Source organism: Lepisosteus platostomus, chromosome 5, assembly GCF_059453375.1.
Source record: "Lepisosteus platostomus isolate fLepPlt1 chromosome 5, fLepPlt1.hap1, whole genome shotgun sequence".
Classification (NCBI taxonomy): domain Eukaryota; kingdom Metazoa; phylum Chordata; class Actinopteri; order Semionotiformes; family Lepisosteidae; genus Lepisosteus; species Lepisosteus platostomus.
This window is the reverse complement of record NC_142615.1, coordinates 52811519-52825072: the sequence shown is the minus strand read 5'-3', so window position 1 is coordinate 52825072 and position 13554 is coordinate 52811519. Positions and strand designations below refer to the sequence as shown.

The 13554-nt window shown below is 40.7% G+C and overlaps 2 non-coding genes across 2 annotated transcripts; both read right to left on the bottom strand.

The window, feature by feature from the left end:
• Positions 1-1379: 1379 nt before the first annotated feature.
• trnai-uau (transfer RNA isoleucine (anticodon UAU)) lies at positions 1380-1473 on the bottom strand. Its single transcript has 2 exons — positions 1436-1473; positions 1380-1415 (listed from the first exon to the last, which is right to left on the bottom strand). It is a non-coding gene; the product is annotated as a tRNA-Ile (tRNA).
• Positions 1474-5417: 3944 nt separating this feature from the next.
• Positions 5418-5489, bottom strand: trnat-ugu (transfer RNA threonine (anticodon UGU)). Its single transcript has one exon. It is a non-coding gene; the product is annotated as a tRNA-Thr (tRNA).
• Between the last annotated feature and the right edge of the window lie 8065 nt (positions 5490-13554).

The following is a 13554-nucleotide window of genomic DNA, read 5'->3' as shown; positions in this document are numbered from 1 at the left end:
ATCTCCAATTCTTTCCGCACATTTCACCTGTTTCACCACCGTTATCATTAGACTATAGCCACTAATACGAGAATACTGTTCTGAAAGACTGTCTTAAATAATAATGTTGAAAAGGTTAATGATAAGAGTTTTTTTCATTAAGGTAACCATACATTTGCCTGTATAGTACAACTTATTTTCTGTATCCGCAAATCCCCAATATTAATGCTGTCTCCTGAGAAACAGAAGTGTAGAGTCAAATAATATTACAACAAATCTATTCAATTAACACCCCTATGTGAACGAACACATTTAAGACTTACACCCCTTTTAAATATGTATTTCCTTCATTTCAGTTCTCTCCCCGGGATACCTGAAAATTCATTATAGTATAATAAAGTCTGTGCATGCATTACCTGTAATACAGCTACTAATATAGATAACATTAAACTTCATTATTAAGATATTACACTTTTATTAATAAAATATGTATTGATAAAATTCCTTGTGAATAATTGTAGTGTCTGGAAAGCAATTGTTCATTACTTAATGACGATATTATTTCCACTACATTCAGGACAGTTCCAATGTAATCTATTGTTCCACTTCGTCTGCTTAGTCTCCTACTTTAGTAACATCTAATGGGGAGCAGTTGTTATTTTAGGTTTGTTGCAATTGAAAACAGGTTTGCTACAGAGCTGCTGACAAATTTCAGCAGCCAGTTTGTTGCAACTGACCCGTTGTAGCTACCAATCAGAAGCAAGGAGAAACGAACATTAGGTTTGCCTTTTTTAAAAAAAAAAAGGAAAACAGAGTACAGTAGTAGTTTATGTGGTAATTTCAGGTACAATGTATGAACTAAAGTTAACTAGTCCCACAGTAATGCGTGGGGTCCTATCAATAGAAAAAAAAAATTGTTGTAACCCGAAAACACAACAAACACAAAACGAGAAGTCTTACGGGAACCTAGGTAAATCCCTGTAGTTGTCTAGCAACTATAAAAAAACAACCAAACACAACAACTTCAAAAGAAAAAGAACATTAAAACAAATCTGGGGAACAACATAAACACATAATCTAATGCGAGAGCTTTATCAAGTCTTCAGTGCTCCTCTCGTCTCAGTAGACCCCTCTCATATATTTGTGTACAGGTCAACTGGAGGTATACAGCTGATAGTAATTTAAGTAGGGAGCTGCATCACAGCATGTGTGGGCTGCAAATGGAAAAGTATAGGTTTATTCCATGCTGAAAATAGAGGTAAACACAACGTTTCAGCTGTGGAGCCTTCTTTGATTGTGACTCGAAATAAATCGTTACTTGTTCGTTTGATGTTAATTTATCTCCATCAAATATCTAAGAGTATCTAAACTCGACAGTTGCGCTCATTAGAGAAAGACACTGCTCCAGGTGAGGCTTGAACTCACAACCTCGGCATGACTCTGCTGTGCACTGCTGTATAAGTACCGCGCGCTGACCGATTGCGCCACTGGAGCTGTGCAACTTCTGTTCTTCATACAGACTGACGGTGCAGAAACACAGGGTGAAAACGGTTTCGGTTGTGGATCCATCTCCACCTGGGGAAAAGGAACAATAAAATAGCAAGGAAAATACAAGAAAAGAAACTGAAAGAATTGTGCTAACAGCAAAGGGGGACGGAGGGAGGTGGTCGGACAAGTAAATCAGCCTGGCAGATTATTTGTATCGACATGTTTTGAGTCAATCAGCAAACAGATTTATCTTCATGTGCCTTAAACCGTGCAGTTTGTATCTTCATTGTAGATAGGTTTCTTCAGAAGTCCAGTAAACTGACAATAATGGAGAACTAGCTGACGCACCCCGTCGTGAAGACCCTCTGTAAAGTGATTACACGTTTCATTTTCAAGTCGCCTTCTTTACACGCAATTGCAGCCCGGACACTGAGAGAAAGCATGAGAAATGGCTTCAATTTCAATGTGAAAGCGCAGTACAGGTTCGATGGCTTCACATCTCCCATCAGTCAAATAAAATTGCAGTAAAGCGATCTAAATATGACTCTGAAGTACTGGGAAAGATGATTATTTTGAGCGTGCCTCCCAGGGTCTGCTACGAGGCTTAAGTTGGCTTCTTATTCGCCAGCTTCTTATGCGTGTTTTTCGTTCCACCTTAAATGGTGCTGCTGTGATGTTATGTCGCCTTTCGCCTGTAGATGGCTCTCTTCGATCAGTACTAATCCGGCTGGAATACTGCAGACATCTTCACTGAAAGGGAATATCCAAATAAATAGCGACTGTCCAAATTATATTTTTGTATGGAATATATTTCAGAAAATCGCAAACCAATTTTAAAAACTCACCACAACACGGATTTACACTGAGAAAAGGTGAATGCACTTTCTGCTTATTGCTACGGCCTTCCCCCCGATTATGAAAATGTCTCACAGTTCTGACACCGACGTGTGAAAGACAATGTAACAGACTATCAAAATCCTGAAGTCCAAGAAATTTTAAGGCACCAGTTTTTTAAATATGATCCTGGCATGTCAGAATACATTTCGAAAAAGTATGGCATGAATTGCACGAATTGCAATGGCACAAATTGTTGAGAATATCACTGACCTTGCCGATATTTGCAGGGGATACGAATGTTTTGCACATGTTGAACTACAACAAGTAAAAATTGAGCTCCTTAATCAATATCACCGGGAATGTCCAATAATGACGAACATCAGTAGCTTCAAGGAAATTTAGACTCGCACATGGAGTTTTATCTTCGAATGGAGGGTGGGAGAATTCATTTATACTCTCGTTGCTCATTAGCTAAACTATTTTAAAAATATGACACGGATTTGTTCGACTGCACCAGCTAGCTCTCCTCTGTCAATTGACAGGACTTTAGAAGAACATGTTCTCATACAACCAACATACAAATTACACATCTTAAGGAACATGAAGAGAAATCGTGTACTAAATAACATAAAACTGTCGCTGCAAATTATCACCAAGCTGTTTTATGTGTCTGACCACCTCTTTCCTACTTTGCAGCGAGCACAAATCTTTCTGTTTCTTCATCGCAATTTTACTGTCTCTTTCCCCCATGTGGAGATGGATCCACAGCCGAAACTTTAGGTCAGTTCCTGTTACTCTGTCCGATTAAAAAAGCTGTATTAAAGGCACTCCCATCTCTGCAGGAACGTTATTGCTGCTCTCAACACAATATACTGCAGCCAAATGTGATAGCGATACTGTCACTGCCTGTGGGCCACGTGTTCCTGCTGTCAACCTATTATGTCATGTTCATCCACACCCAGAAACATTACTGCTGTAGCACAAGAGTTATATAGGCGCAGTCCATAGAGCAAGAATCTCTTAATCTCAGAACTGTGGGTTCAGCCCCCACATTGGGTCCCTCTGTGTCAATTTGATCCCCCAATCCTCCTAGCATGACCTGATGGCGTAACAGTGATACCCAGTACCCAGCGTAATTCAGCTTTCTTTCCACTTGATTCAGATTTTGATATGAAATCATCGGCCGAACAAGAGTTTGTCTAAATCGAGGGAGATCTGCTCACAAGCAAGTATTAAACACTTCAGCATTTTCTGTTCGAATACCACACTTTGTCAAAACACTGCCGCTTCTTAAGCTAATAAGTAACGGTTTTTGAGCACGCATTGTATTGTTAATGCTTATATTAAAAAAGCATAAATTCACATAATGGAATTTGGACTGAACAAAGTAGTCCAGCCCCTTTACAACATTACATACCCACTGATTAAAACTTAAAACTACAGCAGCAGGAGTAACAATAATGGCAACAACATGTTTGGAGTTGGGATTTCATTTATTCTGCGGAAACATCGTATCGGAATGAACTGCCCGAGATAAAAGAGTAATTGCGGCTCCAGATCGTTTTTACAGAGCATTGCATTGTTCTGTTCATGCTGACTACACGCTTTAAATTTGTCATTTACTGCAAGCGTTGCTTTTCCGGGTTTTTCTGAAATTCCTCGCATTTGAGCCAGCACTAAAATATTTAATTCCCGTCGCTGAATACATCGTGGAACCGGTATTTGCAACGGAATGCTGTCACACATGAAACCTTTTTGTTATTCGGTTCTGAAGTTTGAAAATGAAAATAAAACGGGGGTCACTTCATAGGCTTGAAAGAAGTCCAAGCAGCATAAAAACCTGCGAATTCTCACAAAGGCTGCACCTTTCTTCTGCTGCTGTTATAAATCTGCCTTAAACGTTTGAATGCATACCTTACTGCTGCTAACCACATTCACGTGTTTACGAAGCTTTTTTCTGTCCCTGTTTTTGCTAAGCAGTTTCTCCGTTTTCCTCGTACTGTGATTGTCAGTGAGCACAATAAGACTGAAACAGTGTAAAGGCAGGTAAAAAAAGACAGGGTAAAACGCCTGACTGTCGGAAGTGGGATTTGAACCCGTGCCTCTGTTTGGAGAGTGAAACACAAAGCTTAAAAGACACGAAGCTGTGAATTTGCTGTTTTAAACCGCTCGACTATCCTGAAAAAATGTGTGCTGATTGCACCAGTCGCATCCGATTTTCCGTAATTTTAGGACGATTGATACGACTGGACGAACACAATTTGTGGCGTTTAGCATGACATGGAAAACGGTAGCGGAGCATTCGGGTCCGGACTACCAGACTCAGAAACAGTTTTTACCCCCGCACTATCAAACTATTAAACTCCCAGCCTCTCTCACTCTCTCCTCACCTCTCACCTATGATCTGAAACTCACAGTGCCTTCTTTCTTACCAAAAACCCAAACACACATTGAAAATCTACCTCTCCCATACATGTCAAAAGCTCACTCCCCATCATTTCTATCCCTTTATTTCATTCTTTTGATGCATGTTTTTGCACATAACCTGTTACCTTTTTGTTGTTTTGCATACTGCCTGTTGTTGTTTTATGCACATCGGCTGTTGTCTTTCTTCTGTTATATAATTGTATTGTTGCTGTGTTTTTTTCTTTGTACTACTTATGTCCGAGAGCTAGCTAAATAGCATTTCGTTATACCATATACCTGTGTATGAGTATAATGACAATAAACTTGGACTTGAACTTGACATAGTCTTGCAGGCAGTATATTATTTTATCGTTTACTCGTATAAAAAAGCATGGTCTTCTCGTTCCTAAATCAGATTTTAAGTGCTTACGAACGTAACTTCCAACCTGGACTGACAGCTCACCCGATCTATTTGTGATCAGACCGTGGAGTCGGGGGCTGTACCAAGCGCACGTTCCTTCCCAATGCTGAGGCGATCATTCGGAAGATGGGTGTGAAGAGAGATAAGCTTTGTCGACTAAAAAACAAGGCAGGATATGCAGGAACACTAATCACTGGCGACAGTTATGTTCTCTTACTATTGAGATCCCTACATTGCGAGTTTTTTTAAGACTTTGAAACTGAAGGAAAGCGGTGACAAATGAAACAGGCACGGGTGGGGCTTGAACCCACGCTCTTCGGTTTACAAGACCGACGCCTTACCACTTGGCCACCGCGCCTTCGAGGAAGCATGGGAATAAGGTTGTTCAAATTATTTTTTTCTGAATCTGGTTTACATCGCCAAATGTAAACTGGAGGCAGCAACAACAATAAAAGGGATACTTGTCCTTAAACTCGGACGTGATGTTCTGCAGACTTGTGCACAATGTCCTGTTTTCTTGCAATGTAGACATTTTGCTGTTCACGCTCCGCATTCATCTGCTTTGTGCGTTGTTAGTCCGCACCTGTAACATGTAATGCCAGCCGTCCCCTGTTCTTCTATTTCTCTAGCATGACTGCGTCCTGCTGCTCGGCTTTTGTTTGTAAATTTTGAGCGAGCGCCCCGTTCAGTGTCACTTTGTCACTGTGGTCAGAAAGCATTCTTGATTCTGCTTGAGCTGCTTCATGAATTCTAGCGACTGTAAGAGCTCTTTCTAAAGTCAGCCCTTCCTCCTGCAGCAATTTATAGTCTCTTAGGTGCACATTTTTCCACAAGTTGATCTCTTAACATGTCAGTTTCCAATACTCCAAAGTCACAAGATTTAGCCAGTTCTCTTAGTGCAGTCACAAAAGCATCAACAGATTCGTCCTGAGACTAAGTTCTCTGCCTAAATTTATGCCGTTCCAAAACCACTTTTCTCCGCGGTGTAAAGTAAGCGTCTAAGGCAGCTACAGTCTGTTAATGTGTACCTTTTTCTCCAGGGAGGTTGGCGAAAATCCGCTGCACGGGAGCCCCGATACTAAAATCTGCAGTGTTCTGCTCGCTTTGAGTCCGTCAAGCACTCATCTCTCGTCGCCATAAATGTTGTGTATCTAAATTTAGAGACGTTTTTATATTATTTTAACTATTTTATTAACTACACAGATCACGCCCTTACACCATATATTCCCGCCTTCTACTCTCTCGTTCTGTTGTCTGGCGATGTCTACTCACTATACTACATTTAGCATGACTTCTTGTTGCAGTTGAGCTCAAAGCTGGAGATGATCTCCATATTCTACCGCACTATCTAGTCCGAAACGTAGTACACAGTACATACTTTTTTAAGTGAACTCAGGTTGTTAAAAAATTAAACCAGCGCCCTGTCACAGAAACGTACCCCAGTCTCCAGCGCAACAAGAGGGGGTACTCAGCACTGTACTAACGAGGAGCGCTTGTCTGCTGCTGAGCGTCAGCTCTGTTTACTGTCAGCAGTCATTGCCTCATTTCCAAAGACTTTTTCACCTGCTCTCAGCTTTTAAAGACAGTCATAAACGCTCAAGAAGTAATTCATGTCAGTTGGAAGTCTGTTTCTGTTGTCTCAGCTCTTGATAAAGAAAAGCCGTGCGTGGGAGACTCCCTCTCTGAAGAAGTTTGCCGTCACCTTGCGAGGGAGAAGAGCCATCAATCACCGAGGCAACCACTGAGACAGTTAACATTAAACACGTGAAATGCGAGATGTTGTGATTTGTTTCCCGCTTAAGGCTTCTATCGTTTCTACTCTAACGAGAAAGACCTCTTTATTAGAAGTGAGATTTTAACAAACGTCTCCAGGGTTAACTGCGACCTGAACGCAACGCCTTAGACCACCAGTCATCTTGCCTGTGGTACTTAGAGCAGCGCTCAATAAAAATGATCAGAAACCGAAAGCGCTTCTTATGCGGATCAGTATATTCCGATTCCACTGGTTCTGCAGAAGAAATAAGAAAAGCCGAACTCAAAGCACTGTGTTGCCATTACGGGTACTCTGCAGCTGCTTTAAGATCTACTCACACCGTGTTGCCATTAAGGCTACCTAGTTAAAAAAAAAAAACTTATCGTCATCTTTTTGAACGTGATTATTAGACACCCGTTAAATCTCCACCGAGGTTTCTTGAGAGATCGTTCAGCGAGCGAGTATTAAAAAACTACGTCGCTTCCAACCTCTGCTGTCACTGTAAACTCGGACGTGATGTTCTGCAGATGTGCAGTGTGCCTTTCCTCTTGTCGTATTCAAGAGTACTCACTGTGTGAGCTCCTCACTGCGTGTTCTGTACTCTACTGTGATTTAATTTAGATGATTACGTGAGTAGAGTGACAAGATCTACTTGAACATTTTCGGTTTGTGAAATGAAACGCTAAATACACTACTGTAAATACAAGTAATGGACATTTAAAATAACCACAGTACAGCTAGAAGAGTGAAAGATAAAAGACTATTTAGAATGACATTCACAATAGACTTAAGAACAGCACAACTGTCCAAACAGGGACTTGAACCCTGGGCCCTCAGATTAAAAGTCTGATGTTCTACCAACTGAGCTATCCAGGCTCTGAAAGAAGGTCAACACTGTCGGGATCCTCGCAAGTCACCTGTCTCTTGTTCCGAAGAGCAGTCATACCTGACCCATCTGGAATGACCACTGACAGACTTTATCATGAAGCGACGGCACCACGCCCAGTAGAATGAGTGAGAAATACAGCATGACATGGGGAGGTAAGGGGCTCCTAAAATCCATCTTTCCTCACATTACTGATTTTTTTCAATAGCATTTAACCTTTTTTCACATTCAGATTTTTTTCTCATTTAATAAAATCTTTTAATCAACAACATTAAAAAGAAAACAAATGGAACGTTTTTTGGAACAATAATTAAAAAAATATTTCAATGACTTGGTTGTATACGTGTGCACACCCTTTATAAAGGGAGTTGCAACAGTGCTGAAATTTAAAGAGCATTTCTGTAGAGAAAACAGCCTTGATGTTAAGCTTAGGGAGCCTGTCTTTTCGAAATTCTATTTCTTAACACCTTGCACAGCCCGACAGACTAACAAATATTTGTTGGAGAAATTGGCTCACACACCGGAAGACACTAACGTTTATTTATGTTAGAGTATGTGAATAAAAGTTTAACCGAAAAAGTTTGTAATTGTGATTTTGTTAAAATTCAATAAATCGTCTATCAACAGTTAGAATTTATTAAGAAATTGTTTTATTTCATAAACTATAAGGCAATTCAGAGAGTTTATTGGTCATATCCTTTGCTTATGTTCTTTTAACTCTAGAGTTCAGGATCCAAACCCAGCTGCGGACGATTGTGTTTCTTGAATCTCTTGTAATCATCAAAAGTCGATGTGTAGTCCTTCAGTACTTTCTCGAGTTGTGCCATGGATATTTTATACGATCAATACTTGTCATGCTCTTTTGCATTTTCCTTAACAAATGGAAAAAGTTCAAAGTGTGTTTATGGAGTGTTTCACATCTACACGAAAGCACTTGTAACAGTACAGGACACGCAGTGAGGAATTCGTGAAGCTTTCAGTTTAGTGCGGAGTTCAGAAGGAGGATTCGCTCGCTGAATGATCTCTCAGGAAATCCCGGGTGAGTTTCAACAGGTGTTTTCTGCAACAGCCACAAGTGTGAAGCAATCTCTGGATTTCCTGAATTTGAACTAAATTATTAGTTCAAATAATTTAAGATTTAACAGAACTAAATGAGGTACATTTAAAACAGCAGCGCAACTCTGCAGCACGTCGAGTGTGCCTGCATTTAATTGTGTAAACCTGGCTCTCTCTGAACACGAGCAAAGAGTTCTCACTCAACAGAAGATTGCGATGTGAATATAAAGCACCTGGAGATGCCAGGGATTGAACCAGGGACCTCATCCATGCAAAGCATGCACTCTACCGCTGTGCTACATCCCCAATGGAAAAGGTAATGGAACAGACTTGTCCAGATGCTCACTGATCACAATCCACCACTCACGACGAATGCCTGCAGTTTCCCACTTTCGCGTTTCCTCTACTATAGAGTAAATGCATGGGAATGAAGAAATAAGGAAGGAAAAATAATCGCATTGAAGCTTCAAGAGACTGGGCACAAATTAATCTATTATTTTTGTATCCAGTCACACGTGCGACGGTGGTTAATTCCCAGACGGGGAAGTGCTTTTTTTCTACCTCCTTACTCGACTGTCTTTCAATTCTGTTTTATTTGAAACTTTTTGCATCTTTTAAGTGCTCTTGATTCAACTATGCATGTTTGCAGTGCGCCGAGACCTGAGAATGTTGCACTTTTGCGCTCATTCTTAGGAACTTGTGGATTTTTGATGAAATTTATTCCTAATTATGCAGACATATCAGAACCTCTTAGAAAACTAACGAGGAAAAGACAGAAGTGGGAATGGACATCGGAAACTGAGAAAGCCATTGCCGAGTTGAAAAGAGCACTTGTAACTGAACCATGTCTGGCATACTCCAAACTAGATGCACCACCAGTAGTGATCAGTGACGCGAATCCTTTAGGACTTGGAGCAGTATTGCTACAAAGACAAGAAAATAGACAGAACAAACCAGTGGCATATGCAAGTCGCTCACTTACCCCAACAGAAAGGCATTACTCACAAATAGAGCGTGAAGCCTTGGGTTGTGTTTGGGCAGTGGAACATTTTAGGACATATTTATGGGGAGGCAAGTTCACACTTCAAATGGATCATAAACCCCTCATTTATATGTTCAATCCCAAAAAGGCAACATTGTTACCACCCAGGATACAAAGACTTGGATTGAGATTATGGCCTTATGATTACAAAATTGAACACATAGTAGGGAAAACCAATATCGCAGACTCATTGTCACGTCTTCCTTTACCAGACACAGAAGACACTGGTTATGAAGACACCTATGTTGATAGAGTGCTTTCAATCAGCACTTATGAACTGCATGCACTGACACTTGAGGAACTTAAACAAGCAACAAACGAAGATGACACATTGAAATTGTTGATGTCCATAGTGGAAAAAGGACAATGGCCTAATCCAATTCCAGACGAACTGCAGCCATACCACAGGTGTAGGTTGGAGTTATCTACATATGATGGACTGCTTTTAAGAAGACAGAGGATTGTGTTACCGAAAACAAAAATCAGACAAGCACTGAAAATAGCACATGAGACTCATCACAGTGTAGCTCGTACAAAACAGTACCTGAGAAGCAACTTTTACTGGCCCAACATGAACAGTGATGTTGAAAGACTAATCAGGAATTGTTCCACTTGTGTGTTGAATCAGCCATTGCAGGAGGATCAACCTCTCCAACCACTTGAATTACCACCAAGGCCTTGGACAAAATTGGGCATTGCCCTGGTAGGTCCCATTCAGAATGAATACATATTGACTGTCATAGACTATTATACTTCTAAACCTGAGGCGGTTGTTGTATCAGACATATCTTCAGCCACAGTTATTAGAGAGCTGATGAACATCTTTGCACGATTTGGTTATCCACTAGAGGTAGTAACAGATAATGGCAGGCAATTCATAGGACAGTTGTTTGAATCATTTCTGACTATTGTGGAATTAAACTTGTGGAATTAATCGTGGAATTAAACACATCCGTGCATCACCTTACTATCCGAGATGTAATGGCAAAATTGAAAGATTTCAAAGATACCTGAAAAAAGCTTTAAGACACTCAAAGACACTCGCTATGTGTTATTGAGAAACACCTCTTGTAACTCCTTTGAGTTAGTGAATGTGGAAGATGGCTCAAAAATAATGAGAAATGTAAAACATCTTTGAACACTCCTCCATTGGATCTTGATTTTGAATCTGCAGAAACACAAAATGCTGAGAATACAGGACTTTCTGACGTGCAGGAAGTGCCGAGTCCTCAGACAGTGGAGAGTACATCCGTAGGAAAGCCAGTAACTTTACCCAGTAGTAAAGTAACAACCATTAGTGGCAGGGTTATCAGGAAACTGGCTCATTACAGAGACATTTAAAAATACAGGACTTGCATAGCTCTCCAAATGTTAAATTGCCCTATTTTGTTTGTGTTATCTATGTAGATGTTGCTTAGACTGCTAGAAATGAGGTGATATTTAGAAGTGACTTAAGTAGAAATTGAACTAAAATTTGAGTTGGTACGTATAGAAATTGTTGTAAAAAAGATGAATGTATTGAATAGAAATGAAAGGGTTTATATACATTTTGTTGTAATAGTTAATAACCGTTTACTGTGTGTTGATATAAAATTGTTACAATTGTATGATAAAGTTATAGACTTTAAAAATAACAAAGGAAGGGATGTAGTATAGTGAATAGACATCGCGAGACAACAGAACGAGATAAGCTACTGGACACACCCGCCCCTCCTCACACAGACCGTGGAAAAGCCCCCGAGTGGGAGGGCTCTCTCTTCCTCCCAGGAGCTCTTGGACACGACGCACAGACAAGGCGCGGGGAGCCGCCGCCTGCAAACACGGCTCCAGGCAGGACTCCACTCCGCAGGAGCCGCAGAGCAGAGGAGATGGGAGCAGCTTATCTCCTGTGCAGAGACCTGAGCTGTTGTTGCTGCGGACGCTGTTTTTTTTCTTTTCACGGGGTAGGAGTGAATGTTGAGTTGCCCTTAGAAATGAAGCAGAGCACTTCAACGGCACGGGTGTGTGTGTGCGTGCGCCCTGGTGATTCTGGGAGACAGATCGAACCTGGGCTAAAAGAAAGGGGGCTTAGCCCTCTTGCATTTGCTAGATCGAAGTTGTACAACCCATTTGTATCTGCTAGGCAGCGCAGTCGTTGTGCACAAAGAACGCTTTGAAAAGTGTCAAAAGCAAGTCATTCCGAGTTGGTCGTTTGTGTTTTCCGTTCAGACGCGAAATGCTGAAATGATCTCTCGGCTCCTCGGTTGTCATTTCTGCTCTGTAAAGGAATCACAGTACGCGTCGGCTTCCAGCACGGTGGGTCAAGACACGATGCCTGGGGTCAGAGAGGGCGATGTCTTCCTTGTTAGTATAGTGGTGAGTATCCCTGCCTGTCATGTGGGAGACCGGGGTTTGATTCCCCGACGGGGAATCGCTCTTCTTCTACCTCCTTAGAGAAAGGACTGCCTTTCACTTCTCTGTATTTTCTTTCACAGCGCTGTGCAGCTTTTCATTGCTCTTGCTTTCCTGTTCCTGATGGTAGCGGTTTACAGAACAGAAAGTCCTCATGAGACATACCCTCAAACTCATATCTAACATAAACGAGTGAATTGGCCAAATCGATTACAGACTCACCTAATTGCAATGAAAAGCATCTGCTCATCTTAACGCGCTCTACCAGTGTACTTTTGAAACCATCCGCCATTTCAATAATTCTATGAGTGACTGTGTCTTTCAGAGGGGGCAGCAGGTCGAGCTGTTTAGCAGCTTTTTTTCACACATAATACGTGTCAGCTCTTTTGTTAACAGTAAATAAGGGTGTTCAAAAAAAGTGTCTGTTTATTAGGTGTAAAAATTCCTTAACGTCTTTGATTCTGTCATCAAAGATAAACTGCAATCAGCAAAGATAAAAGGATAATAATCTTTGCATACTGCCCTGTCTTTCTCACACCTGAAGAAGGCTCCACAGCCGAAACAGTGTGTTTCCTTTCTTCTCTTTTCAACATGGAATAATCCTTTACTTGTTCCTTTGCAGCCTACGCATGCTGACGCAGCTACCCACCTGATATATAACATTCCTATAATCACAACTATGAATTTCCACTGTGGGTATTACATGTCACAACGCAGAAATGCAACAGTGACGTGTCGTAATTACAAATGTACATGATAAGTGATTTTGTCTCTCCTACCTTAGTGTCGGAATATTAAGATGTTCTGGTGACAAGGAAGGAGGGAAAAAGTAAATCAGCAGAAGGGGTGCTATTTTGTTAACTGTTAATCCTTACATGTTCAGAAGGTCATATTTAAAAAATGGTACAGTACATTTTCTTATACTTAATGATTTTCATAATTTGTCACATTACCTCAGTGGCAGAATTGTGAGACTATTTTATAATCAGGAGGGAGGGTCATAGCAATAAGCAGAAAGTGCCATCACCCTTTGCTCATCTTCGGTTAACCATATTCTCACATGCCATGTTCTAAATGTCCCATTGTAGACTGCTATATTAACATTTCTTGCAAAATGCAAGATTTTGGGACTTTTAACAATCAGAAGGCAAGGTCGTGGTAAATATGCAGAAAATGCCAGTGAATGAATGGTTTGCTTTTGTCTTATTTACTTGTCGTCTAACATGCCAGTTTGTGTTATTGTGAGTTTTGAAAATTGGTTTTCGATTTTCTTAAATGTGTTTCATACAAAAATG